This window comes from Nicotiana sylvestris, chromosome 9 (assembly GCF_000393655.2).
Source record: "Nicotiana sylvestris chromosome 9, ASM39365v2, whole genome shotgun sequence".
NCBI lineage: Eukaryota > Viridiplantae > Streptophyta > Magnoliopsida > Solanales > Solanaceae > Nicotiana > Nicotiana sylvestris.
In genome coordinates, this window is record NC_091065.1 from 83,806,362 (window position 1) to 83,817,139 (window position 10,778).

At 35.9% G+C, this 10,778-nt stretch overlaps 1 long non-coding RNA gene across 1 annotated transcript; it reads left to right on the plus strand.

Moving 5' to 3' along the window:
* Positions 1–658: 658 nt before the first annotated feature.
* LOC104228922 (uncharacterized) lies at positions 659–2,766 on the plus strand. The gene is made up of 2 exons (XR_711466.2): positions 659–1,206; positions 2,492–2,766. It is a non-coding gene; the product is annotated as an uncharacterized lncRNA (long non-coding RNA).
* The last annotated feature ends 8,012 nt before the right edge of the window (positions 2,767–10,778 follow it).

The following is a 10,778-nucleotide window of genomic DNA, read 5'->3' on the forward strand; positions in this document are numbered from 1 at the left end:
TTGGTTTGTGGCCTTGAATGCTTCAGTCACTTGATCTTGTCCCGGCTTCTTTGATGATACTTTCGACTGCAACTGGTTGTTTCCTGGATACTGATTGCAGTTTTGGCCCCGGAGAACCTTTGTCTTCTCTAAACTTTGCCATGACGTTTGGTCGTGTAGGACTTAACCTTTTTCAACTTTATTTTGCCTTTATGGGCATTTGACTTTTTCTTCCAATTACTCTTAAAAATCCAAAAAATAAATAATTCTTTTTTTTTGGTGTCTTTTGATTCTTAGAATTTTTAGAAATTCCTCTTTATTTGTGTGTTTACATTATTTGCATTTAGTTGTATTCATATTTAGAGATATTTTAAAATCCTAAAAAATCATCAAAAAATATTTTTTTAATCTTTCACTTGTTGTATTTTAGATTTTATTGCATTTTTAGGATTTAATCACATATTAATTGCATGGTTAATAAATGAAAATTACAAAAATAATTTAGCTAATTTCTTTGGCATGTTGGTAATTAAATAGTTAAATTTTTTATTTAAATTAGTTTAATTGTCAATTCGGTCATTTAAAGTTAAATGAAGAGCAATGGGGCTTGTTTTCTTAAGATTCCGAAATTAGACCAGCTTCAGGCGGCCCAAATTCCCTCAAACCCGTCCAACCCACTCCCATTACCTGGCCTAGACCCCTTCCAAATCCACATGACGCCGTTTTGGTCACAGATGATCATGGCCATTCATCTAATCTGATCCTACGGTCCAGAACTGACCTCCCCCTTCCCTTATATCTGTCCGAATACCCCTAACCCTATAGAAGCCCTTAATTTCCTCTTTTGTCAAATCCTTTCAAACCCTAGCTGCCTACCACCACCCCTACCAGTGCACAACCCCAAATCCACCCAAACTCCCACCATACAATCTCTCTATCATCTCCCCATGACTATCCCACTGTTAATTTTTGCTAAAAACTCACTTAATCTCTCAAATTTCAAATCTCAAAACCAAACCCTAGCTGTCATGCAATCTGTCTTCATGACCTCAAACAATCCGTCCTCTTTTATGGTTGAGACTCACATTAGCAGAAAGCTCTTTACAAGAGATGTCCACTGATGTGAGTTTCATCCCATTTCTCGGAAGTCACGTTTTAGTTAGCTGGCTGTTGGCCGGCCAATTCTTCTGGAAGGTTTTCTCTACCATATTAATAGAGCTTCAATAGGTAATCTCTTTTTCATCCTCTCCCCACTTTTGAGATATTTGCATTAGGTTAGAAATTTTTGTTTTTCGTGGATCTATCACTTTGTTTAGGTTTTACTTAGGATTAATTTCTTCGATTGAACTCATTTGGTTGATTGATTTAAATTGTTAATATTGGCAAGTTGTATTTGTATTTTGAAATTCATTTGGTCAAGACTCAAATTTATTTAGAGGTAGGTTATCAGTGATTTTGTTAGTCCTTAATCATGATGTTTAGGCAAAATTGGTAGTTTAAATCGCATTTTGTTTTCTTAGAAATTAATTAAATGCCAATGTTCTGTCTTAATTAATTAGTAATTTCTTAATCAGTTATGTTTAACATTTGCTCGTTTTAACTAGGATCTAAGTCTTAGTCTGCTTTTAGGTTTTAAATCTGAAATAAATAGTAAATACAGGAATTGAAGGGGCTAAAGGGTATACCAAAAGTAGGGAATCTTGTTTAGTTATTTAGGAAGCTTCTAGGAGGGGCCAATTTGCAAAGAAAGAAAATAAGGTGGCCAGGTGTTAGGGCTGAAGAGTGAATACAAAAAATACTAAGGTTTAAAAAGGATGAAAGAATAACTAAAAAGGGACATTTGTATAAAAATCGATTGAAAAAGATATTTTTGTTCTATTTTTACGGTTGACAGTCTCCTATATATTCCTTGACTCTCTACACAACACACACACAGATTTTGACATTTCTTCGGAGAATTTTTCATTACTCTCAATCTGCATACACTTTTATTTTTTCTATATTATCAGAGAATCAACACTCACCCTCACTTGTTTCTTCTCACAAAAAATATTCTGAAAGTAGGAATCAGAATTCATCAACATAGTTCCATTGGTTCTATTTTGGAGTTTTGGGAGTAAGGTTTAAAGCTGTTGTATGTTGTTTTCTGCTACTATGTTTGTTCTTCATGTTACTCCTTCCCAACTTCAGAGATTTATTTTCTTTTTGTCTATTATGTTGTAAGCCAGGTACCATTCTCGATCAAATAATGGAAATGTGGTTTATTTGAAGCACAAAGTTGTTAATTGCTTTGATTTTCATTGTTGCTAATTTATTTGATATCCCTCAAGTTGTGTTTGTTTGATTATTGTTTGAAATCTATTTTTGAGTGATAAGTTGAATATACTGTGTTATTTTTTAATTTTCCTACTCATTGTATGCCTAAAATTCCATATAACATGCTAAAATTGCAGTAGCCTACTCATTTCTGATAACAAATGTCTTCCATGATAATTGTTGATATTCAACCCAGGAGTTTTCGAGCTTGGAGTAATTATGTTTACGTGTGGTAAAGTCAGATTAAGCTGTAAAAGAAGTTGTAGTATTGATTTTATTAGGATGAACAATGTTATAATAATTCATTTTTACTATTATTTCGTTGTTCCTTCTTAGTTCCACTACAACTGATTATGTTGTGATAATCATCAGGGGGAGGGATATTAATATTGTCTCCAATCATTGATTCATATGGATATGTAGCTATTAGTTTAAAATTCCTATACCAAATTAAGTTTTTTTACAGTACTACAAATGTGATTTGCTGAAATTGTGTGTGCTGGGCACATTCGGAAGCCCAAAATCTTAACTCGAAATGGTTAGGGTAAGGTTAAATTGGTGCATGGGTTTGGAGTCATTTGGACTCACTCACTATTGGGCCCAGTCCTTTTGAGCCTATTTAGCAGTTTGTACACAAGTTGTCATGCTATCTCAGAAATGCTTTCTCATGCTTTGGACTTCAAGCCCATTTGCGTTTCATACTTGATACGCTAAAGGTCCAATATGGATTGTCAATCTAACATGGCTCGTAACACCATTATTCAGCTTTAGCAACGATAAAAATCAAAGCAAGAGGATTTTCTTTCTAGAAAGTGTTTCAGTACCCAACTTAATTGCAATTGATAATTTTAGATGGTTCTTATAACTTTAGATAAGTCGTTAGATCCAACCTTTCATCAAAAAAAAATTTCGTGCATCAAAAGTTATAGTACTAGCATGAATCTTTTTTGGGGGTTATATCGATATACCTGCCAGCCCAACTTTGTAAAATTAGAACTTCTACATCAATTACAAATTTAGTTTAGAACAAACAACTCTTGAATATGCGTAAGATGCTTTAGGCGCGTTCTAAATATTCTATCGTGATAATGTACACGTTCGCTTGACATAACTACGATCCTCCAAATAAATCAAAGTATGCATTCGTACGGCTTTGGCCAAACGATCTTAATGATTAATATAGTGATATTAATTGTGTACATGTACACGTGACATAATTTTGGCACAATAAACAAAACGGATTTACGCCCATGTGATCCGTTTCAAAGATAAATCCATAACGCCTTAATAAAGAACAGTAAAAGGTAAAACACATGTAGGTTCTAAAATACGTACTCCATCTGTTCCAATTTATGTGAACCTGTTTGACTGGGCACGGAGTTTAAGAAAAAATGAAGACTTTTGGAATTTGTGGTCCTAAACAAGTCAAAAAGGGGCCCAGAGTATTTGTGTGGTTATAAAAGCTTCTCACTAAGGGTAGAAGCATAAGTTTAAGCTAAAGTGTTACCAAATTTAGAAAGAGATTATTCTTTTTGAAACAGGCCAAAAAGAAAATAGGTTCACATAAACTGGAATGGAGGGAGTAATTAATAACTAATTAAGCGAGATATGATTAAAGAGACCATGCAAAAACTACGAAATTCGGGAATGCCTAATACATTCTCCCAGATTAACAGAATTCCTTACCTGATCTTCTGCGACTTTAAAACAGAGTCAATTTCCTCGATTTGGGATATAAAACAAACCATTGACTTGGAACATCATAATAAATATTCCAAGTGGCGACTCTAATTAAATAAATAATTCCATTACGAATAATATCTCTTTAATTGAAAAAATTCCCTATTCCTTGGAAAAAGGAGGTGTGACATATCCGACCCACACAAGGCTCAATCTCAAATAGGCTATGTGTTTACCTATGGAGCCACTGCCATATCTTAGTGATCGACTAAGCAATCAATCGTGGCTACTTCATCTAATCATGCTGAGATAATTTCTATTCATGAAGCAAGTCGAGAATGTGTGTGATTGAGGTATATGATACATCTTATTCGAGACAAATATGGTTTGAAATGTGACAAACTACCCACGATTTTTTATGAAGATAATGCAACATGCATAGCCCAATTGAAGAGAGGATTCATAAAATGAGATAGAACAAAGCAAATTTCACCGAAGTTAGTTTTCACACATGAGCTTCAAAAGAATGGTGATATCAATGTGCAACAGATTTGTTCAAGTGATAATATGGCTGATTTATTCAACAAATCTCTACCGACATCAACCTTCAAGAAGCTGGTGTACAAGATTATGATGCAAAGGCTCAAGGATGTGAATTGATGCTCCCATCCGGGGGAGTTAATATGAGTTGTACTCTTTTTCCCTTACAAGCCTTCGTCCCACTGGGTTTTCCTTGTAATATTTTTAACGAGGCAGCCAAAAGGCGCTTTCACGACCCAAAATCTAAACCACCGTGATGGCACCTAACCCCACCCACTATGTAAGCCAACTAACAATAAACATAATATAATAATACTGATTTGAGTCAAAAATGAGATAACCAAATTTTATAAAATTCTTCAAGGACTGGTAGTACAAATCATGAGCGTCTAAGATTTAGAATTTACAATGCTGGTGTGAAATAAAAATACATCATCTATTTGAAATATATATGAACAGATTAATAATTCTAAAGCTACGAAGAACAAGAGGCAGTTGTGACTAGAACGCAGGTACATCTTCTGATCCATCTCCCGCCGTACGTAGCAACCTCATCATCCAATATCTGCCCGCAAGGTACATAAGTGTAGTATGAGTACAACCGACCCCATGTACTCAATAAGTAACAAACCTTACCTTAGATTGAAAGTAGTGACGAGCTGGTGTTGATACCCAACTTTTTTCTATGTATTTTTATACTCAAAATACTATCAAAATAGCATATGTATGCATATACAAGCACGCCCAAAGGGTTTGGTATTTTCCCAAATTTTTAAAGATTTTTAAAACCAATTTATGGCCTATTTTGCACTATAAAAACCAATAATTATTCCCAAAACTTGTCATTTTGGCGAATAATTTATTTTATTCTCGTATTTATACAAAATATAATTTACATGATTTTTGCATAATTTTACAAGTCCATTTGGTATTTTTAAACTAAAATTGCATGAAATTGCAATTTTAGCCTATTTCTCGATTTAATAGCATTCGTAATCACAAAATCATTTCTAATATTTTTAAATTAATACTTATGCATTTATTATTAATCAATATTTTTTAATTTGATTTTTAAACACTATTTACTATTTTTATAAAATCAAAACGGGGAAAATTGGCTATTTAAATTGCAGTCCCTTTTTATTTCAATTGTAGCCCAAATTGCACCCTCAATTTCAACCCCAACCCGTATTCCTAGATTACCCAACCCATACCCAATTGATTCACCTGATCCAGCCTTGATCTGATCTGAGCCGTTGATCAAATGAGATCAACGACTCAGATTCTATTTCCCAAATTAAATCAAATGACCCCCCCTTGACTCCTCATTTCTCATAGAGATCGGTCTCTCTCTTGGTCTCTTCGTCTCCTCCTTCTCCGACGAGCTTCATCGCCTCTCAGGCCATGCTCCGTCCTCACTTCTCTCGACCACCAGTCGCCATGGAGCTGTGTCTCGCTGATCTTCTCTAAGTTTTGAGGCTCCAGAGACTTCCACCATGCAAGATGGTCACTGGAAGCCTTGCTTGGCTTAACTCCGACCTTTTCTCCGATGGTTTTCAGTCCGATGGCACTATGAACGCCATTATTAACGAGTTTCACAACCAGGTTCCTTACCTCACCGATTTATTGCAAAAAAACCCTAATTTCCTCCTAAGTCTCTCGATCTCTATCTTTTTAAAGCATTTTTAGCTTATCCTTTTGTGTTTTACACTACCTTATGCCTGATTCTCAAATTTTAAACGTTTTGTTCTTTTCTCAAAAGCTAGGGTTTCCGAACCCCTTTCAAAAATCACTATATCTTATGCTTCTTTTTGAGTATTATGTGCTTATGCCTGTATTATTTGTTTATGTTTGTGTTATGAGCTTGTTTGTGTGGTTTTCTGGTTAATCCGAGTTCCATGCTTTAAGTTTCTATTAGGGCTCCTATCTTGTGTTGAAACTGTGATCTTCTCGCTTAGTGTTCTCTGATTTTCACACCTATTGTGTTTATAGGTCTAATTGTTATTCTAAATAATTCTGTGCATCTCTTTGAATCCCTAATTATCCGTATATGATTTCCTTGGAGATGCTCCACTGATTTGAATTGTTTCCTTGATTGTGAGATGCTTTCCTTACTTAAGGATGATTCCCTGTGATTTTCCATCTCACCCGTGATTTTCCTTAACTAATTGCTTTCAAAATCAGTCTGTTTATATGCACACTATATGCTTATTTACTTTCCTTACTTGTAATTATGTTGTACCTTCCTTATTTGATGCATTTTTCTTTACCGTTTGAGTTGTGACTCCCTAATTGAAGGCAATTTGAGTTTTAATTGATTCTAATAGGTTTTCTTTCTATAATTATAATCAGTCTATATGTGTTACCTTATTTTTCACTTATTTGAAGACTATATATACTCTACCCTCTCTTTAGCATAGGAGGACGGAATCATTTTCTGAACTCTCTCTTACACAAAAGAAGTAATTCAGTACTCTCTCTTTGTTTCACACAATCTCTCTCCCCTTGTGACTATTGGCTGCTCAACTAGCTTGAAACTCAGGCTGAGTTTCAGGCTACTTCATTGTTCCATTGCTCTCTCTATATTGTTGCTCACTTCACTACTATCGCTTCACACTCTCTATATTGCTGCTCACTTCACCACTTTGCATATTATAACTCACTACTGTCCTGCATTACTTTGCCTTCAACTGGTATGTCTCCTATTTGATTTACAGCTTCAAAGCAATATGTTTTCTATGGGTATTGCACTTCCTTTTGTTTCTCGTATGTTTCTACTTATGCTTTTGTTGTTCTTGCTGCAATTAGCATGCTTCTATGTTGATTAACATGACTATCTTAATCTGGCATGCCCTTTACTCCCCTTATATGTCTCATGCATGTCTTTCCTTATCCCCTAACCCCAGTGTAGTTATCAGCATGATGTTCTGACCTCTTTGGTTGAAACCTGCCTGATTGTTTAAGTGCTGAAGTGCTTCTCTTTGATGTTTGTGTAACTGTGTTCTCACTCATGAATTACTTGCCCCCTTCTTCTCTGCCCCTGCTTGTGCTTACCTGACATTTTATCTTCTGTTTCAAACTGCTTTTCAATTCAATCTTGTGAAACTCCATCACTATCTCACTACTCTTAGAAGTTTAGGGTCAGCCACCTTAGTGTAAGCATTGCTTTGGGTACCTTGAGTACCCACTGAACTTTGATGCACAAGGCTGGTAATTCCACACTTGCACTTGTCTTGTTAATTTGTTTTGGGTGCCTGGTATTGGCCAAAGGTCCCAATGGGCCTTTAGGGAGCTTTGCCGCACCCAAACCTTGGTAAAGGTTGTGAACTCGAAAGAAGTGAGGATTGGAGACTTGGGCCTGGTTGAAGGCTCCCTATAGAATAGCTTCTTATTTTTCTACTCTTCGCTACTGTAATCTGATTACTTCGTCTGTAATAACTTGTACTGAATAATTGGGGCTATAGTAGAATTGGGTGGGATTATGCATGCTTGGTTAATGGGTAGAGAACATGTCTATAGGGTTTTACTTACTTATTTGTGCAATAGATATCCTGCATAGGACATGCATCTCACACGATTAGAAATCCTGTTTTAGGCTCTTTTACTTTCAGCTCGTTATTATACTCACTTTGTAATCACGATTAATTAACAACCTGTAATACAAATTGCTACTGCATTTAGGGACCATGTTTTAGGAGCTTTATGTGCATTAGACATCATGTTACTTAGGATCTTCGTTTGAGTTGCAATTGCTGAACGCCTCACTAATTTGTCTAATTTAACAACATAAGTCTGATGAACTATGCCTCCTCTCCTTAAAACTGGATTAATATGCATGCTCACCTTTCAAGTAGGCAATACATACGACGCCTAGGCAAGCTTTAGGCCTAATAAAATTGATTGATTTTGTTTTGCCAGTTTTCAGATTACTCCGTCTCTTTCTTAAACTACTGAACTCCATTCCTTGTTTGCCTTGCTGAGGATTACTCTGATTTCTGTTAAAACTCCAGTCCCATTTTGACATACTCTCGGAATCAGGCATATGTTTTATCATGTCTTCTACTGGGTTGTTTGCTTGTCCAGAATCGTGCTATTTTACTACATCATTACTATATTTTGAAAGTGTTTCAATATGTCTTTTACTAATTCCTAAACTATTATATACCTACTGCCATTTTTTAGTTATACTTCTGAAAATTTCGATCAAACTTTTTGATTTCTGCCAAAACCTATCTTTAATATTCCTGCTTTTAACTCTCATTTCTTTAGACATTAAATGTGATTGAGACGTGCTAATTATATGTCTATCCGTGGAGGGACATTTGAGCCTCTTACATGCCTTTATGTGATCCCTTACATGAAGTCTTATTTGTTTTGTATGTCGCCTAGTATTTTGACCTTTAAACCTAAGGGTTCAACCTAGTACTTACCTTATAGGAATAATGGTCCTAAATACCCTCTGGGACTTATAGGATGGGACGGGTAATAGCACGCAATAAGCACTCGCGACCAATCCACACGTTTAATTAACCTTTACGGGGCGGGAAGGGTAGAATATGGAGATGATGACGGTGCGCTAATATCTTGTGCGAGAATGATTGCTGGGTATTGCACCAAACTGATTCATATTATATTTAAACCTAGGACCCCTTTTCTCCTTCTTTAGTTATTGATGTTTTCTTAAATTAATGTTTCTTCAACTAAGCTTTCTCCTTTTAAAATCACTTGTGTCTTTCTTCTTTCAAAATTTTTCAACTTGTTATGTGCAAACTTTGCTTGTTTATTCCTACTCTTCTTAAAGTCATAATTAAGCACGGTCGGGAACCACACTAGTGGATCTTGAGGGGTGCCTAACACCTTCCCCTCGAGATAATCTCATGCCCTTACCCGAACTCTGGTTTATCTTTCAAAAATCTTCTTCTCTTCTTTAAAAGTGTTCTAATGCACTATAATCATTAGGTGGCGACTCTTCAAATTCCATAACCCGATTCCTCGAAAGGGGAATAAGAGTTGTTTTGTCTATAATGTCGTAAACCCGATTTCGCCTTCTTTTGGGAGGGAAAAAGGGGGCGTCGACAGCTGGAACATAGGTCAGATTCCAACAACAATAGCCATTAACAGTTCATAGCAACTTATGAAAGCAATAAAAGAAGTATCTCAGAGATAAAATGCTCGACTTATTCACAGTTCTAGAAAATAGGTCTGTTTTTCAAGTAAATAACTGAAAACCCTAATCTTTTACTGAAATCGCCAAAAATATGAGTAAGTTTGGAAACTGTAATTTTTCCCAAAAAGCTTTCAACAGGTAAATGTTTCATTTTCAAATGTCATTAGGAAAATACATCTCTATGCATATATATCAAGATGTGTGAGAAGTCAGGAATGACGTGATACCATACAACATGAGGAATATGCATATCTATGCATGTATGTCATGTATGCATGTTTATGTAATGTATATCGGAGATGAACTCATGTACTCACACTCTCAGAGTACTCAATCTCACTGTCTCACACTTTCCACTTATCATGCTCAATCACTCGACATGCTCAGTCACTCAGTATTGTATATGGCCAATCTAGCCTAGGGAATATCCATCTCGAATATATACATAGCGACTCTCAGTCAGTCACTCAATACTGTATAAGGCCAATGCAGCTCGGGGAAGATCCATCCCTAGATATAAATGCTTTGGGCAAGATCCATGCCTAGGGAACATCCATCCACAATATAAATAAACAACGCTCACTGGGGGGTGTGTGCAGACTCAGGAGGGGATCCTTCATCCCATGCTCTATATCAAGCCAATCATGGCATAAATCATGTTGCGGCGTGCAACCCAATCTACATATATACAGCCATAAGGCTCGATGCGGCGTGCAACCCAATCCATACACACACATACACATATACACATACACACACACACATACACACATACACACACACACACACACATATATATATATCTCACTCACACATCAGGCCCTTAGCCTCACTCAGTCATCGATCTCTCAAGTCTATCGGGCTTACAATGCTATGAAACTAGCACAAAACGATGATATGATATGTCAATAAATAGAAAATGAGACTGAGATATGATATGATATGAAATGAATGAACATGACTAAGTTTAAAACTGAAATTTAAACAATTAATTCAACAACAGTATGACCTCGGTGCGTCCTAACAGAATAAACATATAGCTTAGACATGGTTTCTAACATGGATCACAACTCAATGACTCTAGTACGTAGAGATT